This window comes from Planococcus citri, chromosome 4, assembly GCF_950023065.1.
Source record: "Planococcus citri chromosome 4, ihPlaCitr1.1, whole genome shotgun sequence".
In the NCBI taxonomy this organism is placed as follows: domain Eukaryota; kingdom Metazoa; phylum Arthropoda; class Insecta; order Hemiptera; family Pseudococcidae; genus Planococcus; species Planococcus citri.
In genome coordinates this window covers 46,103,664-46,119,786 of record NC_088680.1, presented here as the reverse complement: position 1 = coordinate 46,119,786, position 16,123 = coordinate 46,103,664, and the positions used below count along the sequence as shown (strand labels likewise).

The window sequence follows — 16,123 nt, the reverse complement described above, 5'->3', positions numbered from 1 at the left end:
GTACTGTGGAGGTCTCAAAATGTTTTCAAATACCTACATTGTTTTCAAATGGTTCAGTTACTTATCCACACCAGATAAAATTTCAAATCTAGTCTACAGTTATAGAGATGCGAAAGTTAATTTTCAGCACTTCTACGTAGAACAATCTGAAATTCTTCGAGAAACTTGAAAACCCGCAGGAGGCTCCAGAATGGCCTAAAATTGATAGTTTTCAAAATAAGGAAGAAGATTCATTATTTACATATTTTGTTTGTTTTTATAAGATACAATTTTCTAAAAAATTATGATAGAAACGTTTTTAAAATTGATAAATTTTTGAAAATTCGTCAGAAATTCAAAAATAAACTTTCGTACTTTTTCGATTTAGCTTGGTTTTGTCCAAATCAGAGGACGCGAGTTCACAAAATTAGTGATTTTCTATTGTAAGTAGTTTGGTACAAAATCATTGACTTAAAATAAAGCGAATGTAAGTAGTATAATCGTCAACGAGAACCTCCCATGAGCTCCTTTCCCTTTTGGGACTCTTCTGAAGCTTTTTCAGTCTTGTACATAGTTCTGCATTTGACACCTACCTAACAAGTATAGGTATACCTAATTTGAATATTTATGGAGCAGAAGGATAGAAAAAAATCTAAAAAATGGACAGTGAAGGCAGGTGCAGAGTTAAACCTACTTTTGGGAATTCTACCTCAAATTTAGTGGAATGTAAGTAATTTTCAATTTTTTCAGCTCCAAAAAACTGATCACAATGAAACTGCGTAAACATTTATTGCCTGAAATGTCTTATTAGACTTTGTAGAATGAATACTTATCATGACGCATTGAACCCAAGGGTCAAGACTTGAAATACTGATAAGTAAGTCAAAATCATAAATTTACTTAAAGAGAGTTTTCCAGTTTTCCCTTCCTATACAGGAACCAAATAATTTTGATGTACAAACAAAGGAGAAATGAGAAGTTACATCATTCATTAGAAACTCTCAAAACTTCTTCATTTATAGAAAACACAAAAAATTCCTCAAATATGTATGGATCTAGATCCAAGATCCGTTATATTGTGCCCTCTCTCTTGCTACTGCTGTGTAGTTCATATAGGAAATAGAAATAAACTTCAGGTTCTCTCTCACTGGCTTATGCAAGTGAGATTTTATATCGCCTCACAAAATACATAAATGTATCTATAGGTGTAGGTATATTAATCTCGCATCATTAAAAGAAAAAAAAACCTAATGATGATTGGAAAAATTGCCAGATGCTTAAAAATCAATCAATCGTTCCATGCAACGTAAATAATTACCTATTTCAATATTTGAGCATAGGTGATTAATAAAAACACCTTTTTGTATTAAATTGTCTGCACCAAATGAAAGTGAATCGATAGATCAAGTTTTATTACATTCAGTTCGCTTTCTATAAGTTATATTTTTGCCGAAAATCCCACATGATTTATTGTACGAGATAGGTAAGTTCCTCATATCAATGACTGAGTGGTCAAAAGACAGTACAGGTATTACCAAATACGTATATTGTACAGTTCTGTAATTATTTAACAGAAATATGGCGAAGAAAGCTTTATTGCTGCATTTGCATTTTAGAGTATTCTTTTATGCTTATTTGGTTATGTTTCTACTGGTTTTGGAATTATCTTGAAATATGCACAGATAAGTAGATGCAATAGAACTTCTAATATTTCCACATCCGTTCGAGATAAAATGCTCACAAATTGAACCTAATATGCTAAATATTCATGTAAGTAGGTAACTTATATCTAATGATTGTCCAGTTGTATTTTTTGGGGTGAGAGGGAGGTAGAGAGTGAGACGTCTACTTCAAAAGGCCATCATGAAATTTCAAGAAATAAATACTTAAGGTCTATATTCTTAAATTAAAATGATGTCCCCATAAAGAGTATAGGTATAGTTACATAGGTACGTACATAGGTTGGTCAAATTATGATATTTTGTGAATTCAAAATATGGAAACTCTCTCCCTTTCTAATTTTCTGGATTAAATAACAATGTATTCCCAACCCATATGCAATTTCCCTAAAATTTTCCCAATTTTCTCTGAAATTTTTCGTCATAAATGCCATAAAACCCCGTATACTGTACAATTTAATGACTTAAAAATGAATCTAACCTCCCTTTTCATACATTCGATTGACCCATCATCTAAACTAATTACTTAATCTTACCTGCTGCTGTTTCGCGGCGATCTCAGCTGATTACCATAACGAACCAGAATATACCATCAACCAACACCAGATGGCAGCATCGCCTTAGAGAGAAAATTTTAATACGCAACTGGAATTGAAAACGCGCCGTAAAAAAAAGACAGAAGAAGAAGAGAAGAATAGGAAAAAAACAAATACAAAAAGAGAGAAAAAATTGAAGGTATAGTAGCGACACGTGATAAATTATCGGTAATTTATAAAATGATAACAACAAATGACTGTAATTTAGTCCGACCAATGAGATGGTTTTTTGGGCGGGTTCTAAACCTTTACGAAGTGATTTTATTCTGACAGTTATTAAGTGAAAATGGGAGTGACGTGTTCCGTGTACACCCAAAACCAGCATGGCCTCTACATAGCCCTACCATATCTAGCAGTGGCGCCAAATTCAAAATTCTAGTCAAACCTAATATAAGCTCGCTTTCCTCAAATGGAATTTTTTAAAACGTGTGTGAAACTGTGGACCGGGGCTGGGGATGTACGAGCGGTGCAAATTTCTCATTCGCATTTCACTTCGACTGCTATATATACGAGTACCTATCTACCTACCAATCGATACAAAAGTCTTTCGATGCGGTGATGAAGTCGTGAAGTGTGTATACATCAACTCAAAGGGTGAAGAATTTTAAAACTGGTATTATAGAATAACTTGAGTGATGTGTAGGTAGTACCTATTTCCTTTTTAAAGCCATATTGCGTGCTGCAAAGTAAACGAAAATCAATACGAAGTTTGGTGAACGGCAGTGTCGAAATTTTTTATAGCACGAGGGGAAGTGGAGGGAATCGATAGGTAGTTCTGAATATGAATAATTTGGAAACCCAACAAAATAGGTACTTACCTATCTAAACATTTAAATGTTTTAAATACCTATCTTATTTCAAAATTAATTAATTTACCTGTCTATTTAAAACTAAGGGAAAATGAAAAAATGCACAATACGAGTATAACTTCGTAAGTCGAATAACGAGAGAAAAGAGATTAATTGCTTTTAAATCAGATTATCTCAAAATTTTAAAACATTTTTCAGAAATGATGAATTTTAATTGTTCAATTTTTGGAATTTTTTCACAACGTTCATCATCAAGACCTATAATGGTATTAGCCAAACAACATTCGAAAGAATCATTATTATTTAGAAAGAAGCTGAACTGGAAAGATTTCCCTTTAATTTACATCATCATCAGAAAAATTCTCTTTTCATCATCCAAAGCTTTTCTTTATCATATCTGAATAAGAATAAAAAATAAGAGGAATTTTTTGTTGAGGGAGGGGAGGATAGGATCGAGAAACATTAATTATGCTTGAATGCGAATTTTTCTATGAGTGATTTACATTTTTCATTTGAAATTGAAGTTTTAAATAAAAATTTTTTAAAATTTTTTGATTTCATCAATGATATTTTGAAATAACACATGTACCTATATTAAAGAATTGTAAAGGCGAGAGAGGAATAATTGCTCAATAAAATTGTCTTCTCAATTCAATTCGTATATTTTCAAGTTCATTTTTTACTGTCTGACACCTGAAAAAAATATTATTCAAAATCAAAAGACAATTTTTATTTTAAAAAAATTGAAACAAAATATTGAAAATTAAATGGGAGGAGGTTCATCATTTCATGTATGTGTATTCAGATGCAGATATGCCTGCTTGAGCATGAAAAAAACTCCTAGAACTACCCTTTACCTTTTAAAAAAAAAATTAATATAATAATTATGTACTTCAAAAAAGCTTTTCATTTCAATATTTTTCTGAAAACATTGCAAAAAGCAATCTTCAAAAGTGTTAAGAAAGTACTGTGAAGGGGTTGGCAGCTTTTAGGAAAATTTTCTGCAATTTTACCTCAATTGTATCCATAATTTGGAAAAAATGAGTAAGGTAAGTGGTACCTACATTTTTATTAATTTTTCAAAACTTGAACATGTTCTCGTGGAGTTTTAAAAAAATTAATGGAAGAATAGTTGAACATTATAAAAAAAGTTTTAGGCTAAAAATTTGAATGTTGAATTTAAGAAATTTTTAAAGTTGAAGAAAAATGATTCAACAACGTAATAATAGCACGTAAAAAAATTTTGATGAACAAAACAGTTCTTCAAAATATAGCTAAATTTGAAAAATGTAAAAAAAATATATTCAAAAAAAAAAAAAAAAATTGGAAAAAAACAAGTTGATAAAATAATGATACCATTTCTTCATCGCCATGCGTATTTGAAAAATTGCAACTTCAAGTTGTTAAAAAAAAAATGGCCAAGAAATTTTTTAAAAAAAGATTTACAATGCTGGAAAAATTAGGCTGCCTGTATAAATTTAAAAAATGAAAAGAGAACAAAATATGTAGGTATTCAAATTGAAAAATAAGGTTAAATGTAAAAAAATTGAAAAATAATATAAGAATAATTTAAGTGAATTGGTTATTGAAAAATAATAATAATATACCTATTAGTTTGAAAGCTGAAAAAAGACTAAACAAGATTGAATAATCAAAATAAAAAACAAATTATTATTAAAAGAATACCTACCAAAGTACATTATCTGCCAGAGTAGGTTTGAAGACGTTATCCTAGAAGGGTCATTCCACGTCAATTGGACCAAGAAGTGGTAGGTGGGTTCGGCGATTTTTTTGAAATTTTTCCTGTGGAAAGACCTTCCGAAGGGATGACCAATGGCGCAAATCGCAGCCCTCTAGCCCATTTTTAACGGCAGCCAGGGGGTGTCAAAGTTTTCAGTGAACCTAAAATATCATCCATTTCAGCAGTGGATTGCTCGATAACCGCGATACCTACCAAAATGGAACTTTTTCCCATAGTTAGAGGTTTTGAAAGGCTTTTTGGGGATATCATAAAAATCAGTGTTGCCACTTTTTTTCGTACAAAAAATTAGCTCAAAAAGTTTCAAAACGTAGGTTTCATATCGTTCCGACTTTCAAAAATTCTGAAAAAAATATATTATGGACAACTGTTCATGCTGAACAACATATCAAAAAATTGAGATGGTAACTTGTAATAAAGTCGATTTTAAAAAATTTAAACTTTGCGAAAAAATGCGATTTTTCGATTTAAAACATGAAAGAAAGTTTTGATTGGTAAAGTTGACCTATTTGACCCTTATTTTTACATATCTGTTGAAAAAGTTGAAAAAACCCCTTCACTCGGTGAAATTAACTCATCACAAAAAAATCAAAATTCAAAAAAATTCAAAAAAAAGCAAATTTCATTTTTTTTTGCTGTAAGTGAGATTTTTATCAACTTTTTCATGAAATACGTCAGAAAGTGGTCAAAACAAGACAACTAAATAAATTTAAACTGTTTTTGATGTTTGAAATTGAAAATTGAATTTTTTTGAATTTTGATTTTTTTGTGATGACTTTATTTTATTGAGTGAAAGGGGTTTTCTCAACTTTTTCAACAGATACGTAAAAATAGGGGTCAAATAGGTCAACTTTACCAATCAAAACTTTTTTCATGTTTTAGATCAAAAAATCACATTTTTTCGCAAAGTTTAAATTTTTTAAAATCGACTTTGTTACAAGTTACCATCCCAATTTTTTAATATGTTGTTCAGCATGAACAGTTGTCCACAATATATTTTTTTCAGAATTTTTGAGAGTCGGAACGATATGAAATCTACGTTTTGAAACTTTTTGAGCTAATTTTTTGTACGAAAAAAAGTGGCAACACTGATTTTTATGATATCCCCAAAAAGCCTTTCAAAACCTCTAACTATGGGAAAAAGTTCCATTTTGGTAGGTATCGCGGTTATCGAGCAATCCACTGCTGAAATGGATGATATTTTAGGTTCACTGAAAACTTTGACACCCCCTGGCTGCCGTTAAAAATGGGCTAGAGGGCTGCGATTTGCGCCATTGGTCATCCCTTCGGAAGGTCTTTCCACAGGAAAAATTTCAAAAAAATCGCCGAACACACCTACCACTTTTTGGTCCAATTGACGTGGAATGACCCAGAATGTAAATTATTTGGTTTTCCATTGTCATATAATAGTAGAGGTCGTCATACAGTGTGAAACTCTATTACGCTACTGGAAGTGGTCACTCAACTTCAGAAATATGTATCAGTTCATAAACTAAACTAAAACAACAAATATCTAGGTACCAAGAAGTTGATATGTTGTACAAAAATTGAAGAAAAATGATGCTTTGTCGATTGCAAGAGGAAGGTGTTTTGAATTAGGTGTTGTAACTCAATATCCAGCTCAAATGGTTTATTTTATTCTAAGGATCTTACGAAAAGATCGAGTTATTTTCTATCATGTATGTGCGATATTCATTTTAAGCGGAAAAAAGTCATCGTAGTAAGTAATCCTTTAAAAAAGAGCATTTGACGTGTTCTGTGTTTTTCTTATTATGTGTACCTAACTCAAAGCCCAAAAGTTGTTCTTTCTCAGTCAAGACATCTTTCATTTTTTTTTTAATTTTTAAAAGGAAATTAACCATGGTAATTTAGTGAAAAATACAGAGTCATTGCTTTGTTGATCTCTTTCAGGTCCATATTATTTTTTTTTCAAGTAGATATGAGTAGATACTTAACCTTAATGATTTGCTCAAGTCATCAAATTTTACTCAAAAATGGTTTTCGCGAAAGCATAAAAAAATGATGAAGGTAAACACCCTTTCAAAAAATCCAAATATGTATGCACAGGTAGGGAGGTATTGAGGGTAAAAAATATCTTCTAAATTCATCATCTTGAAAGGTTGACTTTTGATCATCCAAAAGCAGCGATAAAAGATTAAGATAGAATACATTAATTGAGAGGTTGCTTATGAATAATCGAAATCTCAACAGAGGTAAACATTTACTCCACTTGTTCCAACCATACATGGACCCCTGCTAGAATCAAACTTCTACACCAGTACCTACAGATGAAAAAAAACAATCTATGCTCCGGATGACGTTTCATTCAAAGAGTTAAAAAAAAAGACAATACGAGTACAAAAAATTGAAAAATATTCGACCATAAATTCAATATAGCAAGATGAGACGGATGGAGGGGTCTAGATATCTACATAGTATTGTCTGCAACAACAACAACAACAACAACGACGACCAGACCAAAAACGAAAACGCGATAGAGAGAGATAGAGAGCGCAAAAAAATGCTAACCACGTTTTGAATACCAACTATGTACCAACGAAAAGACCCTTCTTGTAATCTCGACGACACTAGGCCATTAAAAGGCACTAAAACTGTATTCGCAACGTGTATATAGCGAAAGCGAAAAAAAAATAGTACCATCCGTAACGTATTTAAAATTACATAACACTTTAGTCGCGAGGTAATTTATGGTATAAAATAGAGTTGATTTTTTATTGTATATTTTCAATTTTCGCTATAACCGCGTGATTTTTATCTTTCATCGTCTGCGCAGTGTAATAATTCTCGGTAATGAGAAAACATTTGCTTTTTTTCATCATTTCAACATGTTTTATAAATTAGTCATAACAGTTGCTTTTCCATTACCATAAATGCTGCTGTTTTTCACAAACCACCATAGAGAGTAAAGGCAGCCAACTAGAATGGGCTTATGGGAGGAGGGAAAAACTTGGTTGCGCCATAAATCAATACTTTGCGACATTCTTGTTCGCGCTATAACCGTACACCTATTTCTATCGCGTGTAATCCGCACCAAAACAGGAAAAATTTGTGTACTTTTTACATTTTCGTTGACCTGTAAATTTTATCCTATACGTGATACCTGATACCTATTTGCTCTCGACGATATGGTTTTTGCCTTTTGCTGTATCTATAGCTATATTGTAGCTACTTGGTAGGTATTGTATGTGTACACATTGGATTGATTTCACTTCTTCATACAGTGATTCATAAATTCATCGAGGGTAACATTAACAATGATGGTATTCTGCGAGTCCGTACGGAATTTCGTGTCGTTGAACGTGTGCTTTCTACATGTATAAGGTTTTATATACAATTCGGGGTGTGAATTAGTTATGGGGTGAGATTAACGAGTACGAATAGAAATTACATGTTGGGTGAAACCGTTACATGGTGACAACTGCACCTGTGGAGAGATTTCGTCTTTTGCATTGATTTTTTTTTGCTTTCGTTCAGTTTTGTTTTGCTTTGGATTAGAGTAGATAACTGTTTAGAAGATTAGGCATTTATACAAGATATTTTTTTCGATTTTTTTTTTACTCTTTGAGATCTTTTTGTTTAAGATTTCTAATTTTTTGTCTTATTTAGTTTCGTGTTTTTTTAATTTATTTTTTTTATTTTCAAAGTTGACGAGATGAGGAATTCTCTCTTAATGAGCCATGAAAAAGAAAAGGAGAATGAATTACTAACACAAGAGGATAAACAAACAAACGTTTGAAAATTGAAATTCAGCTCTAGTTCCAAACAATGATCTACTAAAAAGATTTAATTTGATGAGGGAGAGAATGATGAGAATTTTCTCACAAATGAGAAAAATCAGAAGATCATTATTAGGTACAAAAATGCAACTCCAGTTAAAATTTCAGGAGAAAATGTCATTTTTTAGTATCACAGGAATTTGAAAAAAATGAAAAAAAATTGATAAAGTTGTGACAGAAAGCAGACATTATTAGTTCAAATTCTATTTTCAACGTCAGGGGCCAATTAAGGGGTTCCATGGAAAAGGGGCCTTGGTCAATTTTTTTTGTTTTTCTGATATTTACAATTCTGAATGTAGGTATTTAAAATTATTTTTTTTTATTAATTCCACCATATTCAGTTTTGAACTTGTAAAAATCATTGAAAAAAATTGACTAAGGCCCTTTTTCCGTGAAGCCACTCAATTAATGATGGTTTCCAGATTTCTTGAAAATTGTGCATTTTAACGAGTTTTGGATTTTCTAGCTTTCAAAAAATCTTGTTTGATTTGGCAGGTTGAAAATAGGGCTTTAAACCAAATTTCTGCTTACTATCTTACCTATGTACTTAATTTAATTTAAATTGAAAAAATTTGATACGCTGGAGCCCTGTATATTTAAAAAAAATCGAAATTGTTCAGTTAGGTTCAATAATTGAAATAATTTCATTCAAATTTATTTTTCTATTTTATCAATCACAAGTTTTATAAATTATGTATTAATCACTACGTCACATTTTAGGTAAGTTTTCGAATTTATTATTGAATGAAAATCGTGCTTAATTATTTTTTAAACAAAATTTGAACCTCCTCACCCTCTCAGAGACTTTCAACGAATATTTTAAGTAAAAATCCACATTTATTTTTCAACCAACTTGACCAATTAACCCACAGTAATTATTTTTCTACAGCATAATTAAACACACGAAAGACTGTATTTTGTTGCAACTCGTAAGCATAATATCTACCTAGGTAATTTTAGTTTATTCAAAATAACGTCGAATCAGAGTGTGGGGAAAAAAAGCAGCGAGATGAGATACATGTAAAGTACTTAACTACCACGCAATATTTTGTGTTATCTCCGATCGTAACATGTTTGTTTTTTCATAAGCGTAATTTTTTCAACGCCTATGTTCAAGTCTAATTAAGGATATGTTCTCATTGATGCTGAGTACGTACAATTTGAACTCACAGTGCGTGAAAATAATTTTCTTCGCATAGGTTATTGTATCTAATATTATGTATCTAGAGATAGGTATACATGAAAAAGTGTATACTGATAAAGGCGAAGGCCATTAATGGGCAGACTTTATAATCTTGTTCTGTACGAGCAAAGTATTGATTATGATAAAAGTACGATTCCTATACGAGTGGTTAGAAAATACACACGTGTTACTCGGAGAGAGAACTCGATTACGTCATCGTGATTGAGCCCGAGTATGTAGAGATGTGGATGGTAAGGCTTCTGCAGAGTTGATATAGGGACTATAGATATGTACAAAATGAGGGTGGAAAATGTAAATCGTAGGGGTGTTTTGTACCAGCCTGGGAATTCTAGCATGTCTGAATTATTCTCAAAACTGATGAAATGAACAGATAAAAATCAAAATTTGCAAATTAGTTGACGGGAGGTCGAAATTTGAGAAAAAAATTTAAAAATTAGTAGAAAATATCGATATTTCACCTGAAATGCCAAAAAATTAATACATTTTCTGTTAGGTAATTTAAAAAAAAAATGAAACAATTCCAAAAGTAAGAAAAATCAAACTAGATCCAAATTATTCTTTAAAAATCTATTTGACTAGGTAAATGTTATTCTGACACTGTGTTGAAAAACACAGAAATTGAAGAATTTTCTGATACTTAACGAACGCCAATATTAAAAAAAAAAAAATTGAACAAGATGGGTTCCCAAGATTTGTAGTGAAAAAAAGTTTCCTTTGAAGCAGGTCTCATATTCTTGAAATTGCTGTATAGAATTCTTTCACACCAAAAATTAGTAGATTCAACAGTCACAAACAAGCATGATTGAAAATCAAATTCTACGATACTTAAACGATGATCGATGGAACTGGCAGCTATCGGTTTGAAGCTTCACACATATCACGAGTTCCGAGTGAAAAACCAAAGAACACATCGCCACGAATTAACACAAAATCCGACTTTTGGCAAACGAAGCATAGCATAGACTATACAGATTTTATAACCGCATGATAAGTAATTCAAACAAATAAGACATTGGTTTTATTCACAGCTGAAGAAAACTTTCCAGATCCACAACACATGTTCGTTTTCTTTTCATTTTTCAATATATCCTATCACGTGGTGGTTAATTGCTATTATTGTCGTGAGAGTTTTTTGCCAAAGAGTCGTTAAAACAAAAAGAACCATTGCAAAGGATACCAACGCTGAGAATTTTTTAAATGGAGCAGACTCCCACTTCCAGGATGTCTGAAGACCGGCCCTCCTCGGTTTGGCAATAAATTTTTCCTATAAGTTTTCTCATTATACATATGGTCTTATAGTTAAATAACCCCCACAGTAAACGTCTATAATCTCGAGGGGGGTCGGAGTAAGGGTTTCTCATTTTTCGTCGTATTTGGGATTGTCTTTGCGGGAATTGCATAATTTTGAAAGCTCATATCTCAAGAAATGCTGAATTTAGAACACATAATTTTCCTAGTCAGGTGATTCAAAACCAGTGATTAAGATTCCAAAATCTCAAAATTTTACTCTCACGATGAAAGCTAACTAAACTTTCAATTTCCCTTAATGAATGCAAATGCTGGAAGTTACCATCTAAAAATTTGAAAAAATTATTCGAAGATCTCCTTCATTATCTTAACTTTTTAACGAACAAAAAGCACTCAATTTTGATCCAAATTCAAAAAACTTTCGAAAGTGTAGAGCCACATTTGGATTGTAATTAATTTGGAGGCATTGAACTGAGTCAGCATATTTCACTCATTTTGTCAGTGGAGCATGCAGCTCACTGAAAATTTCAATTATCTCTAAAAAAAATTGAGAGCCCCACTGAGCACAACATTTTTCAAAGTGGTACAAAAATGTCACAAAATGATCAAAAAATTATTTGAAAATGGCGTTTCTTTTCATATGTTTGTCAACGACTGTTGGCATTTTAAGCACATTTTGATGAATGTACTCAAAATGAAATGTTATGGGGGAGGGGGCGAATTTTTCAAAAAGATGGGTAAAATTCGAAAAATTGTTATATTATCCTATGTGCTAGAACGTTTCCAGTCTCTTTGCGAGAACATGGCCCCAAATTTTCTAAAAAGATTCAAATTCCAAAATGGACCATTGAGCAGCTACAAACTTTAGAAAGTTTCTATTTTGGTGGTATTCCAACATTCATGACGTTTTGAAGTTCCTTCTCTTTCAATATGAGTAATTTTTGGACACCAATTTTTGGGCATTAAAATTTCAAAATGTTTGATTGGGCATCTACTCTCCCCTTCACGAGATAAATTGAAATTCAAAGTCCAAAAAAATTAATTCTCTATGAAAAAAAATAATTTGTAGAAAAAAGCTTCCTTCAGAAGAAATTTATAAAATTTGTTGAGAACATACCTATTTTGAAAAATTCAAACCTCTGTACTTAAGACTCTCAAGTTTTCCACTGGATAACTGAAATTTTTTCATTCTTATGAGAAACTCTATGAGCCCCTTTGGACCATACTGAAAATTTGAGCAAAATCGCTGATTGAGAGATCAAGAGATTCCTTTCAGAGTTCGAATACTTATCCATTATTTTCTATACAAGACCCTTCTCCTACCCCTTCAGGTCTTCAATTTTGAAAAAAAAAAATGAAAATGAGATCACGTGATGAGCCAATTTTTACCAATTTGAAGTTTGACCAATCGCATGACACTTTCAACTTTTTTCAAAAATCCTACTTCAATTTTGAGCACAGAATTCTTCAAAATAGCTCAAAAATAGCTTTCTATGAAATATTTGAATTTCTCGTAAGATTTCAACCCATAACATTTTTAACTGTTTCCAAAATCTTTTCAGTTTTGAGCTTAAAATTCTTCAAAATTGCTCGAAAATGATTTTTGTTGAAATATTTAATTTTTTTGTGAAATTTTAACCCATTTTGATAGGTCACTTGACGATGTTTTTCAAAAATGTCGAAAATCATGACCACATTATTGACCTCAAAATTCTTCAAAATTTCTCAAAAATTATTTTCGTCAAAATATTTAAATTTCACCTGAGATTTTAGTCTATTTTGAGAAGTCACGTGACAACTTTTTCTAAAATTTCAAAAATCATGATCCAATTTTATTGGCCTTAAAATTCTTCAAAATTGCTTGAAAATCATTGTAGATTGGAATAGGTAGGTATTTGGATTTATTAATTTTGATGAGTCGCACAACACTTATAATTTTTTCTAAAAATTCCAAAAATTCTACAGTAGTTCGATTTTGTGCTCAGAATTCTTCAAAATTGCTTAAAAATCATTTTCGTGCAAATGTTTGGATTTCTTGTAAAATGAACAAAAGTCTGTGATTTTCTGGTTTCTGCGAATCCAATTTTTGCAAAAGTTGAAGAAAACACTTAATTTGAATCCCTTTGCTTCTATAAAAAGTTTCGAAAAAATTATCCGTTCATCCTGAAAATTCGATTTCGAGCTTTTTAAATTTCAATAACTAATTTCCAATCTTCTGCCCATTTTCTTCGAAACCACAAAAAGATTTTCTTTCAGTTCAACCACTTCTAACATTTCAGCCTTCAAAAAGTTTGACATTTTTAACAAGAAATTGCAAGTTCGTGAAACAATTTCCTATTAAAATGTCTATATTTTCTTCTCCAAATCAAAAACATATACACGATTTGAAAACCTCGCTTTTTTTCTCCCAAGAAAAAACTTACGGTCATTTTTCATCGTATAGTCTTTCCTTTTCTCTTGTCACTGTTCGTTCAATTCACTATACTGTTTGGCTAGTTTCAGAAAGATTTATTAGCATATGCTTTGGATTGGAAACAGCGCAAAATAATGTATTACACAACCAGCTTCAACATCTTGCAGTTAGTATGGGATAAACGATGCGAAAAATTTTTTAATTTCCGTTTGTGAAAGATGCAATTTCCCTTGACGCTGACGCATACTTATTCGCAAATGATAGATACGTAAATATATTCTATAGAGATTTTTCTATCATCAGCTACGTTCGTTGTAGGTGTACACTGTAGATGTTAGAAAAATTGTATGCAATATGAACACAGAAGAGGAAAAAGTAGGCAGGAATAAGGTAGAAGAAATTCCAGTAAAAATGAGAAACATTTTTCGATATTTTCAAATCTGCACAAAAAGTATGAAAACAAAAGTAGGCAATTCAGCATTTCAGCAGGCTAAATGAAATAGCCAGGCCAACTCGACGTTATAATCTGCGGTGCGGTGTAGCAAAGCCGATTAATTTTTTAATTTAACTCGTCGTATTGCAGATAGGTAACTGTAGGTAGGTACAAGTTGAGAAAAAATGTATTAGGTGGGGTGTATTTTCGCAAACTCGGCGTTAAAACGAGCCAACGCTGAAAACAAACACAGGAAATCATCCATGTATAGGTATATAGAGAATATCACTAGAATAAAAATGAAAAAGTATGTAAAAGATTAACCGATAGGGATACTACTGCTGCTGCGAATGTACATAAAGAAATAGCGAAAAAAAAAAAAAAAAAAGGTGAGCGACGAATACAGCTCTACAGTGTTGGCTGGATAGAGAAAGAGAGTCGAGAACGAATATAGAAAAAAATATATAGCAACGACAGAATACGGCAGGATAAGCTCAACGAAACGGCAAAAGTGAAAAGCGAAATTTATGAAGCGGCCCTTTATCACTTCCACATCAAGAGAGCTGAGAGCTAACTCGTTTTGATGAACTCGCTGGCTGGCTAAGTGCGACGAGGATAAAGTTTTCGAAAAACTTATCCTGCTAGACGAGGATGAGGTTATAATAGAACGAAACTTTTCCAACACAGTGCTGCCATTCGGAGGGAAAACTCGTATAGATATGGAAAAGTCATTTTTCCTCTACACCTCCTCAATTTCGTATAAATCAATGTTGCCAACGGCTACGATGAACGGGCGACGAACGGTGTAACCTCCCTTCTTATACCTCCCTGACTCTTTGGTTGTGTTATGTATATGCTATAGCATGGTGAAAATACTTGGCTGCCGGTACCGTTTTTCCGACACGCTTTTCCCTTTTGGCGAACAGAGGCGCGTAGTAGACGCGTGAAACTTAAAATACGTTTAAGTAAAAGGTTTAACGTTTCACCGCAAAAGCCAAAGATTCATTGCTTCAATATTCATAGCGCGAGAGGCCTCACACCCAACACTTCCCTAGCACACGACAACCATTCGCAAAACGTCCTTTCGAATGTGACATTTATTTTCACAATACGTGCTGTCGAGTCGTCCTTCTTCTTCCTTTCTAGTATACGTGTACCTACCTATATTTTCATTTTCGTATAAATCTTGCCACGTTTCGATACAACGCCATCTAAAATAATAATTGATTCGTATATGAAAATTTTCTACCATCGAAAAACGGCCATTGCAGAAAAATCAACACCATACTCTTCTAACCCTTGTACAAGATACTGCATCATCGTATAGCAACAAAACTAGTTTTAAATTTAATTAACTATACACTCATCCAGCCCTCTCCTTTATGTATATCTACCAAAAGGGTTCCATTGTTTCGCCTGTTTGAACGCCAACGTCAAAGTAATCCTTTACTGACAACTTGACTGATTCTGTATAGTATACGAGTTTAATGAATTCTTCAATCTGTTATGTATATTCTCAACCCTTTGGATATGCTCACTCTCTCCCCCTCCCAATTTTACATAATACCACCTAAACGTTTCGAACTGGTTTAAAATTTCGTTTTAATTAAGCTTACCTTGAACCGTTTATAATCCCAGGACATAATGGTGAACAGCATAGTCAAATAATAAACTATAAAATATAATACGATTAAACACGTTGCAATGCTCGTGCTTTCCATTGGAATTTTAGTATTTTTTATTTCGAAAAAAATATAATACACTGCGAAGTCGAATATACCAGTAGCACGGTTTCGAATGCGATGATATGAAAATTGTTCTAGTTTTTCGATTTAACCTTCAAGCGATTGTTATTTAACGCAGGTGTGTGCTGTCTGTTTCATATGGTATTTACAAAGAGGTGAATAGGTACAGAGAGGTATTGGGTACCTATTGACGTATGGTATGGTGCAGTACCGAAATTTAATTATTGTTTGAACTTACACTTACGTTAGGATACCATACGTAGTATTCGTGAACGATTAAAACGATGACGAAATCATACTTTAAAAATTGTATCATCGATTAATGAGGATGTGTATTTTATGGACGTACGTAAGAAATCAAACAACAAATAAAAGAAAAGTGCTTCTAACGTAAGCTGGAAAGGAAGGTCTTCGCAGACTAAGTTGCTCTGAAGTAGGTATATCTATCTATACGTACCTAC

At 32.3% G+C, this 16,123-nt stretch overlaps 1 protein-coding gene across 2 annotated transcripts in view; it reads right to left on the bottom strand.

Moving 5' to 3' along the window:
• Positions 1 to 15,750, bottom strand: part of LOC135843516 (homeobox protein Hox-A7-like) — a 203,269-nt gene extending 187,519 nt beyond the window's left edge. The window contains exon 1 of one of the 2 annotated variants that reach the window (XR_010558330.1): positions 15,534 to 15,750. The gene's annotated coding sequence lies outside the window, so the exon portion shown is untranslated. Of the gene's footprint in view, positions 1 to 2,194; positions 2,381 to 15,533 lie in introns of those variants that run through there. The other variant, XR_010558329.1, reaches the window with a different exon arrangement.
• Positions 15,751 to 16,123: the final 373 nt, after the last annotated feature.